The following is a 12,711-nucleotide window of genomic DNA, read 5'->3' as shown; positions in this document are numbered from 1 at the left end:
GGGGTAGTGGGGTGATGTAGGGGTAGTGGAGTGATGTAGGGGTGGGGTGGGGTGATGTAGGTGATGTAGGGGTAGTGGGGTGATGAGGTGATGTAGGGGTAGTGGGGTGATGTAGGGGTAGTGGGGTGATGAGGTGATGTAGGGGTAGTGGGGGATGTAGGTGATGTAGGGGTAGTGGGGTGATAAGGTGATTTAGGGGTGTGGAAGGGTTGGGTGATTAGCTAATGTGATGTAGGGGTAGTGGGGTGATACAGGTGATGTAGGGTAGTGGGGTGATGTAGGGGTAGTGGGGTGATAAGGTGATGTAGGGGTAGTGGGGTGATGTAGGGGTAGTGGGGTGATGTAGGGGTAGTGGGGTGATAAGGTGATGTAGGGGTAGTGGGGTGATGTAGGTGATGTAGGGGTAGTGGGGTGATAAGGTGATGTAGGGGTAGTGGGGTGATGTAGGGGTAGTGGGGTGATGTAGGGGTAGTGGGGTGATAAGGTGATGTAGGTGATGTAGGGGTAGTGGGGTGATGGGGTGATAGGTGATGTAGGGGTAGTGGGGTGATAAGGTGATGTAGGGTTAGTGGGGTGATAAGGTGATGTAGGGTAGTGGGGTGATGTAGGGATTAGTAGTGGGGTGATGTAGGGTTAGGGGGTGATAAGGTGATGTAGGGGTAGTGGGGTGATGTAGGGGTAGTGGGGTGATGTAGGGTTCGTGGGGTGATAAGGTGATGTAGGTGTAGTGGGGTAATAAGGTGATGTAGGGGTACATTTACATTACATTTAAGTCATTTAGCAGACGCTCTTATCCAGAGCGACTTACAAATTGGTGCATTCACCTTATGACATCCAGTAGAACAGTCACTTAGTGGGGTGATGAGGTGATTTAGGGGTAGTGGGGTGATAAGGTGATGTAGGGGTAGTGGGGTGATGTAGGGGTAGTGGGGTGATAAGGTGATGTAGGGGTAGTGGGGTGATAAGGTGATGTAGGGGTAGTGGGGTTATGTAGGGGTAGTGGGGTGATGTAGGGGTAGTGGGGTGATGTAGGTGATGTAGTGGGGGTGATAAGGTGATGTAGGGGTAGTGGGGTGATGTAGGGGTAGTGGGGTGATGTAGGGGTAGTGGGGTGATGAGGTGATGTAGGGGTAGTGGGGTGATGTAGGGGTAGTGGGGTGATAAGGTGATGTAGGGGTAGTGGGGGTAATGTAGGGGTAGTGGGGTGATAAGGTGATGTAGGGGTGCAAAGGTGATGTAGGGGTAGTGGGGTGATAAGGTGATGTAGGGGTGATAAGGTGATGTAGGGGTAGTGGGGTGATAAGGTGATGTAGGGTTAGTGGGGTGATAAGGTGATGTAGGGGTAGTGGAGTGATAAGGTGATGTAGGGGTAGTTGGGTGATAAGGTGATGTAGGGTTAGTGGGGTGATAAGGTGATGTAGGGGTAGTGGGGTGATGTAGGGTTAGTGGGGTGATAAGGTGATGTAGGGGTAGTGGGGTGATGTAGGGGTAGTGGGGTGATGTAGGGTTCGTGGGGTGATAAGGTGATGTAGGTGTAGTGGGGTAATAAGGTGATGTAGGGGTACATTTACATTACATTTAAGTCATTTAGCAGACGCTCTTATCCAGAGCGACTTACAAATTGGTGCATTCACCTTATGACATCCAGTAGAACAGTCACTTAGTGGGGTGATGAGGTGATTTAGGGGTAGTGGGGTGATAAGGTGATGTAGGGGTAGTGGGGTGATGTAGGGGTAGTGGGGTGATGAGGTGATGTAGGGGTAGTGGGGTGATAAGGTGATGTAGGGGTAGTGGGGTGATGTAGGGGCAGTGGGGTGATGTAGGGGTAGTGGGGTGATAAGGTGATGTAGGGGTAGTGGGGTGATGTAGGGGTAGTGGGGTGATGTAGGGGTAGTGGGGTGATGTAGGGGTAGTGGGGTGATAAGGTGATGTAGGGGTAGTGGGGTGATGTAGGTGATGTAGGGGTAGTGGGGTGATAAGGTGATGTAGGGGTAGTGGGGTGATGTAGGGGTAGTGGGGTGATGTAGGGGTAGTGGAGTGATGTAGGGGTAGTGGGGTGATGAGGTGATGTAGGGGTAGTGGGGTGATGAGGTGATGTAGGGGTAGTGGGGTGATGTAGGGGTAGTGGGGTGATGAGGTGATGTAGGGGTAGTGGGGTGATGTAGGTGATGTAGGGGTAGTGGGGTGATAAGGTGATGTAGGGGGTAGTGGAATTGGGTGATTAGCTAATGTGATGTAGGGGTAGTGGGGTGATACAGTGATGTAAGGGTAGTGGGGTGATGTAGGGGTAGTGGGGTGATAAGGTGATGTAGGGGTAGTGGGGTGATGTAGGGGTAGTGGGGTGATGTAGGGGTAGTGGGGTGATAAGGTGATGTAGGGGTAGTGGGGTGATGTAGGTGATGTAGGGGTAGTGGGGTGATGTGAGGTGATGTAGGGGTAGTGGGGTGATGTAGGGGTAGTGTAGGTGATGTAGGGGTAGTGGGGTGATAAGGTGATGTAGGGGTAGTGGGGTGATGATGTAGGGGTAGTGGGGTGATGTAGGGGTAGTGGGGTGATAAGGTGATGTAGGGGTAGTGGGGTGATGTAGGGGTAGTAGGGAGATAAGAGACATTTATAAGAGGAGGGAGAGAGGTTTATTTTTTTAGCTAATGCTGATTATAAGGGCGGTTTGTGGAATACACACACACACACACACACACACACACACACACACACACACACACACACACACACACACACACACACACACACACACACACACACACACACACACACACACACACACACACACACACACACACACACACACACACACACACACACACACACACACACACAAAGTTTATATGACATTACCACTCCTTATCCGCCATTTGTGATTTTGTTCTGCATTATTTTGTCCGTTTAGTGACATTTCAGTGACTAAAGTGAGCTATACAGGCCGTGTATAGAGTCCAACAGGTTGCGTCATGTTAGAGGAGAGGTAAATATAACACAGCTTTTTTTTACAGGACGAAAATCGTTGTGTCAACCAAGTTCAGTCAATACGGATGGGTGTGTGTTTGTTTTGTGTTGTGTGTATTTCGGTGTCTAATGAGTTCCTATTGTTATTGTATTGTAGTCCTCATGACATATCACCATGACTACAGGCACAGTGGTAACCCATCGGGCCTTGCCTGGCTTATTCAAATGACACTGTACTTTTAGTGCTGAGTCATGGTGTGTTTCGGGCTCACGTTGCTGCTCTGAAAAAATAAAACATCTGTAGCCTGATTACTTTTGGACCGAGGCGTTATATCTGTGAAACTGTACGTGTGTTACGGACGGCGTTACAAGCTACTGTACTGAGTTCGCTCGGCGCTGTGATAACATCATCGTCTTCCTGTCGAAGTCCTTTGGTTATGACATTTGACATTTGCAAATGATTTCCTGGTGTCACTAGTACAGGCTTGGTCAGCTCTCCGACGCGTCCAACTGTCGAATGGAGAAACAGAAGAGTGAATGAGAGGGAGAGAGGCGTGGATTCTGCATCATATCGGTGGTTTTTAAAGTCTTAAAAAGACACAAAGTTGATAAGAGAGGTCCTACATGGCTCTACAATAATCAAGAAAAGGTGGGCTGTTCTATAAACACACACACACACACACACACACACACACACACACACACACACACACACACACACACACACACACACACACACACACACACACACACACACACACACACACACACACACTCCTGAGCCAATCTTTCTAATTGTCTTCAGGAGTTATTTTTGTGAACAGTCTCCTTCTCCTTGGTTTGATAGCTAACTGGAGACTTATCATTGGAGAAAGTGAGACATTACATTTAATTACCACTAAGATTACAATAAATATTAATTTGATGATTTGGTTTCAAACGAATTTCCTGGATTTCTACTTAGCATAGATTTATGTTCCCTACTCGGTCTATCGATCTGATAGCATGTCGAATCTATGTGAATCAATTCTATGAATTTACAGTTCACCTTTCTGTTTTCTTTAATTCTGTAACAGGGCACATTGTAATCATGTGTTCAAGCTAATCAACGTTCATTTAAGCTTAACAATACAATGAAATGTCTACTAGCAATTAAGCTCTCCTCACAAACTGTGCAATGTATTTACATTAGACTGTAGCCTACTAATAGCTATACCATAGAGTTGTAGTCCTATTAGACTAATGATTGTTTATTTGTTCCTGAACTGGCCGAACAGCAGACCTATCCTTCAGCTATCCTTCAGCTATCCTTCAGTTATCCTTCAGCTATCCTTCAGCCATCCTTTAGTTATCCTCAGCTATCCTTCAGTTATCCTTCAGCTATCCTTCAGCCATCCTTCAGCTATCCTTCAGCTATCCTTCAGTTATCCTTCAGCTATCCTTCAGCTATCCTTCAGCTATCCTTCAGTTATCCTTCAGCTATCCTTCAGCCATCCTTTAGTTATCCTCAGCTATCCTTCAGCTATCCTTCAGCCATCCTTTAGTTATCCTCAGCTATCCTTCAGCTATCCTTCAGCTATCCTTCAGCCATCCTTCAGCTATCCTTCAGCTATCCTTCAGTTATCCTTCAGCTATCCTTCAGCCATCCTTTAGTTATCCTCAGCTATCCTTCAGCCATCCTTCAGCTATCCTTCGGCCATCCTTCAGTTATCCTTCAGCTATTCTTCAGCCATCCTTCAGTTATCCTTCAGCTATCCTTCAGCCATACTTCAGCTATCCTTCAGCTATCCTTCAGCCATCCTTCAGTTATCCTTCAGCCATCCTTCAGCCATCCTTCAGCTATCCTTCAGCTATCCTTCAGTTATCCTTCAGCTATCCTTCAGCCATCCTTCAGCCATCCTTCAGTTATCCTTCAGCTATCCTTCAGTTATCCTTCAGCCATCCTTCAGTTATCCTTCAGCTATCCTTCAGCCATCCTTCAGTTATCCATCAGCCATCCTTCAGTTATCCTTCAGCTATCCTTCAGTTATCCTTCAGCTATCCTTCAGTTATCCTTCAGCCATCCTTCAGTTATCCTTCAGCTATCCTTAAGCCATCCTTCAGTTATCCTTCAGTTATCCTTCAGCCATCCTTCAGTTATCCTTCAGCCATCCTTCAGTTATCCTTCAGCTATCCTTCAGCCATCCTTCAGTTATCCTTCAGCTATCCTTCAGTTATCCTTCAGCCATCCTTCAGTTATCCTTCAGCTATCCTTCAGCCATCCTTCAGTTATCCATCAGCCATCCTTCAGTTATCCATCAGCCATCCTTCAGCCATCCTTCAGTTATCCTTCAGCCACCCTTCAGTTATCCTTCAGATATCCTTCAGCCATCCTTCAGTTATCCATCAGCCATCCTTCAGTTATCCATCAGCCATCCTTCAGCCATCCTTCAGTTATCCTTCAGCCATCCTTCAGTTATCCTTCAGCTATCCTTCAGCCATCCTTCAGTTATCCTTCAGCCATCCTTCAGCTATCCTTCAGCCATCCTTCAGCTATCCATCAGCCATCCTTCAGTTATCCATCAGCCATCCTTCAGTTATCCTTCAGCTATCCTTCAGCCATCCTTCAGTTATCCTTCAGCCATCCTTCAGTTATCCTTCAGCTATCCTTCAGCCATCCTTCAGTTATCCTTCAACCATCCTTCAGTTATCCATCAGCTATCCTTCAGCCATCCTTCAGTTATCCTTCAACCATCCTTCAGTTATCCATCAGCTATCTGAAGTTCTGAATACATGTTCCCATGAAACTGATGGAGATCAAATCAAGGGACTGGCAGTAGGGACATTTTTCACCCGGTAAAACGTGGAAGATTATCGTTCATGATTGTCAGTAAGGATAGCCTATTAGGTAGCCTATGGCTAACTTGGGTGTATTAGGCGATTAAAAATATCAAATATGTTCTTTAGATAATAATGTTCTGGACGTTGAAATTGGATGATGCATTTGACGCAAATTCCATTATGACAATATTCAACTTTGATTGAAGAAATTATGATGTAATTTTTTGTTTTGTTTTATGGTATCCCTCAGCTAAAAACATTGTACTACACCAGTGGCATCAACAACTCAATAACTGTTGTTCCTCTATCATAGTGGTCATTATACTGTAATTACACAGGCAATGAAAGGTTATTAAGTTATCCACAAAGTACATAACTACAGTGTATGTGAGTTTGCTTTGCCGGCAGTATTTATGTAGGACAGGTTGGTATCTCTAGACTGGTATGAGATGACAACACTCCTTTTTCATCTAAAGATTTTAGTGCAATACCTTTGGACTGAAACTCTAGGTTCGGGGGTTTAGTTTGGTCTGAAACCCTGGCTCTGGGGGTTTAGTTTGGTCTGAAACCCTAGCTTCAGGGTTTAGTTTGGTCTGAACCCCTAGCTTCAGGGTTTTAGTTTGGTCTGAAACCCTAGCTTCAGGGTTTAGTTTGGTCTGAACCCCTAGCTTCAGGGGTTTAGTTTGGTCTGAACCCCTAGCTTCAGGGTTTTAGTTTGGTCTGAAACCCTAGCTTCAGGGTTTAGTTTGGTCTGAACCCCTAGCTTCAGGGGTTTGGTTTGGTCTGAAACCCTAGCTTCAGGTGCTTAGTTTGGTCTGAAACCCTGGCTCCGGGGGTTTAGTTTGGTCTGAAACCCTAGCTTCGGGGTTTAGTTTGGTCTGAAACCCTAGCTTCGGGTGTTTAGTTTGGTCTGAATCCCTGGCTCCGGGTGTTTAGTTTGGTCTGAAACCCTAGCTTGGGGTGTTTAGTTTGGTCTGAAACCCTAGCTTCAGGCTTTAGTTTGGTCTGAACCCCTAGCTTCAGGGGTTTGGTTTGGTCTGAAACCCTAGCTTCAGGTGTTTAGTTTGGTCTGAAATACTTGCTTCAGGGTTTAGTTTGGTCTGAAACCCTGGCTCCGGGGGTTTAGTTTGGTCTGAAACCCTAGCTTCGGGGTTTAGTTTGGTCTGAAACCCTGGCTCCGGGGGTTTAGTTTGGTCTGAAACCCTGGCTCCAGGGGTTTAATTTGGTCTGAAACCCTAGCTTCGAGGTTTAGTTTGGTCTGAAACCCTGGCTCCGGGTGTTTAGTTTGGTCTGAAACCCTAGCTTCGGGTGTTTAGTTTGGTCTGAAACCCTAGCTTCGGGGTTTAGTTTGGTCTGAAACCCTAGCTTCGGGGGTTTAGTTTGGTCTGAAACCCTGGCTCCGGGTGTTTAGTTTGGTCTGAAACCCTAGCTTCGGGTGTTTAGTTTAGTCTGAAACCCTAGCTTCAGGGGTTTGGTTTGGTCTGAAACCCTAACCGAAAGGTTCCTGGTTTGAATACTTGAGCCGTCAAGGTGAAAAATGAGTTGATGTATCCTTGAGCCAGGCACTTAACCCTAATTTTGCTCAAGGGGCGCCATACCTCTGTGGCTGACCCTGTGAAACAACACATTTCACTGCACCTATCTGGTGTATGTGACAATAAAACATTTTTTTTTTCAGGCCGTATGTGAAGCCTATATTCAAGGAAAACAAACAAATCTTCCCCCTTGAATTTGCACATATGGATCTGATAGCCAATGCGATGCCCCTCCCCCCACAGATTCCATTCCAATTCACATCTAGGGAACAATCTTCAGCAATTCAACCTTTATTGCCTACTTTTCCAAAATGGAACGTTTCACTTTCCTCCTGAGGAAAACAACTAGGAGAATGTCCTGGAGGTTTAGCCCTTTCTTATCTCCTCAGACCATAAGAAATATAAAATGCTATTACCACCGAATGACCAATATCAGAATCAATGACAGGTTATCTGACACACAGATTGAATTCTCCAACTCACTATTCCCTGTGGAAGTTATCCAAGGGAGAGCGATGGCTGGTCATGTTGATGTTCTGATGCATCTCTGAGGCTGACTGTATTGATGACAGGGTATTGATGTGGTGTAATATTTGAGTGACGGTAGGGCCTGTCATTCATCCCTCCTCCTTCTTCTGGTCTACCTGGCGTACTTATGAGTCCCTGTCTATCTGCATGTCTGCTTCTCTCTCTGTCTGTCTCTCTGCCTGCCTATCTGTCCTTCTGTCTCTCTGTATGCCTGTCTGTCTGTCTGTCTGTCTGTCTGTCTGTCTGTCTGTCTGTCTGTCTGTCTGTCTGTCTGTGTTATAGTGTTATAGTGTCATAGTGTCATAGTGTTATAGTGTTATAGTGTTATAGTGTTATAATGTCATAGTGTTATAATGTTGTAGTGTTATAGTGTTATAATGTTATAGTGTTATAGTGTTATAATGTTATAGTGTTATAGTGTTGTAATGTTATAGTGTTATAATGTTATAATGTCATAGTGTTCATAGTGTTATAGTGTTATAGTGTTATAATGTCATAGTGTCATAGTGTCATAGTGTTATAGTGTTATAGTGTCATAGTGTTATAGTGTTATAGTGTTATAGTGTTACAATGTTATAGTGTCATAGTGTTATAATGTTATAGTGTCATAGTGTCATAGTGTCATAGTGTTATAGTGTTGTAATGTTATAGTGTCATAGTGTTATAATGTTATAGTGTCATAGTGTTATAGTGTTATAGTGTTATAATGTTATAGTGTCATAATGTTATAGTGTCATAGTGTTATAGTGTCATAGTGTTATAGTGTTATAGTGTTATAATGTTATAGTGTTATAGTGTTATAATGTCATAGTGTTATAGTGTCATAGTGTTATAGTGTCATAGTGTTATAATGTCATAGTGTCATAGTGTTATAGTGTTATAGTGTCATAGTGTTATAATGTCATAGTGTCATAGTGTCATAGTGTTATAGTGTCATAGTGTTATAGTGTTATAGTGTCATAGTGTTATAATGTCATAGTGTCATAGTGTCATAGTGTTATAGTGTTATAGTGTCATAGTGTTATAATGTCATAGTGTCATAGTGTCATAGTGTTATAGTGTCATAGTGTTATAGTGTTATAGTGTTATAGTGTTATAGTGTCATAGTGTTATAGTGTCATAGTGTTATAGTGTTATAGTGTTATAGTGTTATAGTGTCATAGTGTTATAGTGTCATAGTGTTATAATGTTATAGTGTTATAGTGTTATAGTGTCATAGTGTTATAGTGTCATAGTGTCATAGTGTTATAGTGTCATAGTGTTATAGTGTCATAGTGTCATAGTGTTATAATGTCATAGTGTTATAGTGTCATAGTGTTATAATGTTATAGTGTTATAATAATAATAATATATGCCATTTAGCAGACGCTTTTATCCAAAGCGACTTATAGTGTTATAGTGTCATAGTGTTATAATGTCATAGTGTCATAGTGTTATAGTGTTATAGTGTTATAATGTCATAGTGTCATAGTGTTATAGTGTTATAGTGTTATAATGTTATAATGTTATAGTGTTGTAATGTTATAGTGTTATAGTGTTGTAATGTTATAGTGTTATAATGTTATAATGTCATAGTGTTATAGTGTTATAGTGTTATAATGTCATAGTGTCATAGTGTTATAGTGTTATAGTGTTGTAATGTCATAGTGTCATAGTGTTGTAATGTTATAGTGTTATGTTATAGTGTTATAGTGTTATAATGTTATAGTGTTATAGTGTTGTAATGTTATAGTGTTATAGTGTTGTAATGTTATAGTGTTATAATGTTATAATGTCATAGTGTTATAGTGTTATAGTGTTATAATGTCATAGTGTCATAGTGTTATAGTGTTATAGTGTTGTAATGTCATAGTGTCATAGTGTTGTAATGTTATAGTGTTATGTTATAGTGTTATAGTGTTATAATGTCATAGTGTTATAGTGTTATAGTGTTATAGTGTTATAGTGTCATAGTGTCATAGTGTTATAGTGTTATAGTGTTATAGTGTCATAGTGTTATAGTGTTATAGTGTTGTAATGTTATAGTGTTATGTTATAGTGTTATAGTGTTATAATATTATAGTGTTATAGTGTTGTAGTATATAGTGTCATAGTGTCATAGTGTTATAGTGTTGTAATGTTATAGTGTTATAGTGTCATAGTGTTATAGTGTTATAATGTCATAGTGTTATAGTGTTATAGTGTTATAGTGTTATAGTGTTATAATGTTATAGTGTCATAGTGTTATAGTGTTATAATGTCATAGTGTTATAGTGTTATAATGTCATAGTGTTATCGTGTCATAGTGTTATAGTGTTATAGTGTTATAGTGTCATAGTGTTATAGTGTTATAATGTCATAGTGTTATAGTGTTATAGTGTTATAGTGTTATAGTGTCATAGTGTTATAATGTCATAGTGTTATAGTGTCATAGTGTTATAGTGTCAAAGTGTCGTAGTGTTATAGTGTTGTAATGTTATAGTGTTATAGTGTTGTAGTATATAGTGTCATAGTGTTATAGTGTTGTAATGTTATAGTGTTATAGTGTTATAGTGTTGTAATGTCATTGTGTCATAGTGTCATAGTGTTATAGTGTTGTAATGTTATAGTGTTAGTGTTATAGTGTTATAGTGTTATAATATTATAGTGTTATAGTGTTGTAGTATATAGTGTCATAGTGTCATAGTGTTATAGTGTTGTAATGTTATAGTGTTATAGTGTTATAGTGTTAGTGTTATGGTGTTATAGTGTTATAATGTTATAGTGTTATAGTGTTGTAGTATATAGTGTCATAGTGTCATAGTGTTATAGTGTTGTAATGTTATAGTGTTATAGTGTTATAGTGTTGTAATGTCATTGTGTCATAGTGTCATAGTGTTATAGTGTTGTAATGTTATAGTGTTAGTGTTATAGTGTTATAGTGTTGTAGTATATAGGTTGAATCCCAAAACCAGCTGTATGGTGAAAGCCTCAAAGTCTGGAGTTGTGAACTATCGGCTTGTTATAGTTCACCTCAGGTAACAGAACTAACTCAAACCTGCTCACCAAGCAGAGATCTGAAGTTCAAACAGGTGTTTTCTTCTTTCCATCAGTACCCAGGCCGCGTGAGCTTAGGAGTGGGCCAGGTACTACAAATGCTGATACTGTTTGTTTAACAGGACGGTTCAGTTAACTCCTTTCATTATGTCACTGGCTCTCTCTTGTTCAGCAGAGCAACTCAGTTAGCCCAAGGCAGACCTGGGTTGGAAATGCTGTTGACTGCCTGGAGTGTCAGATTGGCTTTATTAACTCAGGCCAGTTCAATCAAGCACATATATTTTTATTTTATTTTATTAAGGGTCTGTTTTAGTCCTCATTTGGACAAACCTTCAAAGAGTCCAGAACAGCTATGTATTAGATTGAAATGGTTCTTAAGTATGAATTGAGTTTATATATTGAAAGGTTTCTGGTTTGCTCAGATAAATTATTACATTTCTTTATGGCTCTGAATCTAAATGTTATTTAGCCTATTTCTCTTTTCTGTCTGGATAACGCATAGATGGAGGACAATCTATTCCTAGTATTTACTGAATGTCTGTCTCTTACCAACTGAATACCGTTGTGAATAGAGTTTGGCCGTTTTAAATGATGTACATGATAAAATAAAATAAAAATGTTTTTTATTTTTTATTAATCTTGTTGATTTGACGACCAACCAAGAGCATTGAGCATGACTTCAACAGAAGAACCATATGTCCACCTTAAAACAATCCTTACTGCCTTGTTCTGTGCAATCTGCAACCTTTCCAATTTCACTTGCTGATATAAAGTATTTGAAATCATTTTTGAATCGTATTTCAACCCAGGTCTGCTTTCTTGCTCATCGGCGCATCTCAGTTAAGCCTTAAGCCCAGTCTTAACACGAATGTTCTGTTCTGTCATCTCTGTCTCAGTTGTCAAAGACAAGACAGTGGAATATGTGCTCGTCTCAGCTGACCCCAGGACAGAATGTTTTAGCCTGAAAGGCTGCGGGTTCAACTGTTGTGACCCCGGTGTCGCGTTGTCCATTCTCGGTCAACGGAAACAGGTTTTACCTTTGCAAATATCCTCCCAATTCCTCCTTCTCAGTCATTTTAGCAATGTGCCTCTAGCAAAATACACCACTGAACATGTTGAAGTAATTCAGAACTTAATACATTTCGCTTCCGTGTACATAATACACACAAAGCCTCGTGACGATATGTTTGTGCTACACCTAAAACGTGTTTAATTTGATCTTGGCGGTTTTAGGAAGGTTTAATCAGAGAATTGTGTGGTTAATACCCGTAGATAAAAATCACATGGGATTAATGGGTCCTTTTCTCCCAAAGCCCAGAGAAAGGTTATTTTATGTGAATGTGCTGACTTCACAGAACTGGATGTAAAAACGTCATTCCTGGTAGGGATTCTTCCTGACACTCATGTCCCATGTGTTTTCAGAACACTACATATCCAGGAGACATGCAGAAAGCTGATCCAGGAAACTCTCTTTCCCGACAACCCAACAGGTGTCATTGAGGGGATTGGCTGAATCTGTGCACTAAATGAGCCAATCGAAGCCACTAGCTAAGCGATAGACCCGTTTCCTGTCTCTCTCTCTATCAAACAGTCCAAAGCCCTTTTGAAGCACGCTGTGTCCCTGACCTATCAGTCCTGGGGCATGTTTAGTAGGACACATCGTAGGAAAACATTTTTGCAACAGTAAAACTAAACTGTTGTTACTGGACAAGTAAAAAATAACCCTGTAACAGATATTGTTTCAGAGTTGCAGTGAATGTCAATGTGAGGAACAATGTGGTATAAAAAAAATAATAATTGGAGAGAAAAAAAGAGAGTAATTGTCTTTATATGTTATTCGTTTCTTATT

The 12,711-nt window shown here is 41.2% G+C and overlaps 1 protein-coding gene across 3 annotated transcripts in view; it reads left to right on the top strand.

The window, feature by feature from the left end:
• The window catches only part of zgc:194930 (uncharacterized protein LOC557813 homolog), a 39,767-nt gene that overhangs the window by 11,040 nt on the left and 16,016 nt on the right, over nt 1–12,711 (top strand). The window contains exon 1 of one of the 3 annotated variants that reach the window (XM_052459297.1): nt 3,202–3,613. The exons of the other annotated variants lie outside the window; for them this stretch is intronic. The gene's annotated coding sequence lies outside the window, so the exon portion shown is untranslated. Of the gene's footprint in view, nt 1–3,201; nt 3,614–12,711 lie in introns of those variants that run through there. 3 annotated transcript variants of the gene reach the window in all.

Source organism: Oncorhynchus keta, chromosome 13 (genome assembly GCF_023373465.1).
Source record: "Oncorhynchus keta strain PuntledgeMale-10-30-2019 chromosome 13, Oket_V2, whole genome shotgun sequence".
Lineage (NCBI taxonomy): Eukaryota > Metazoa > Chordata > Actinopteri > Salmoniformes > Salmonidae > Oncorhynchus > Oncorhynchus keta.
Note: the sequence above shows the minus strand (reverse complement) of the source record. Positions and strands in the feature narration are given on the sequence as shown.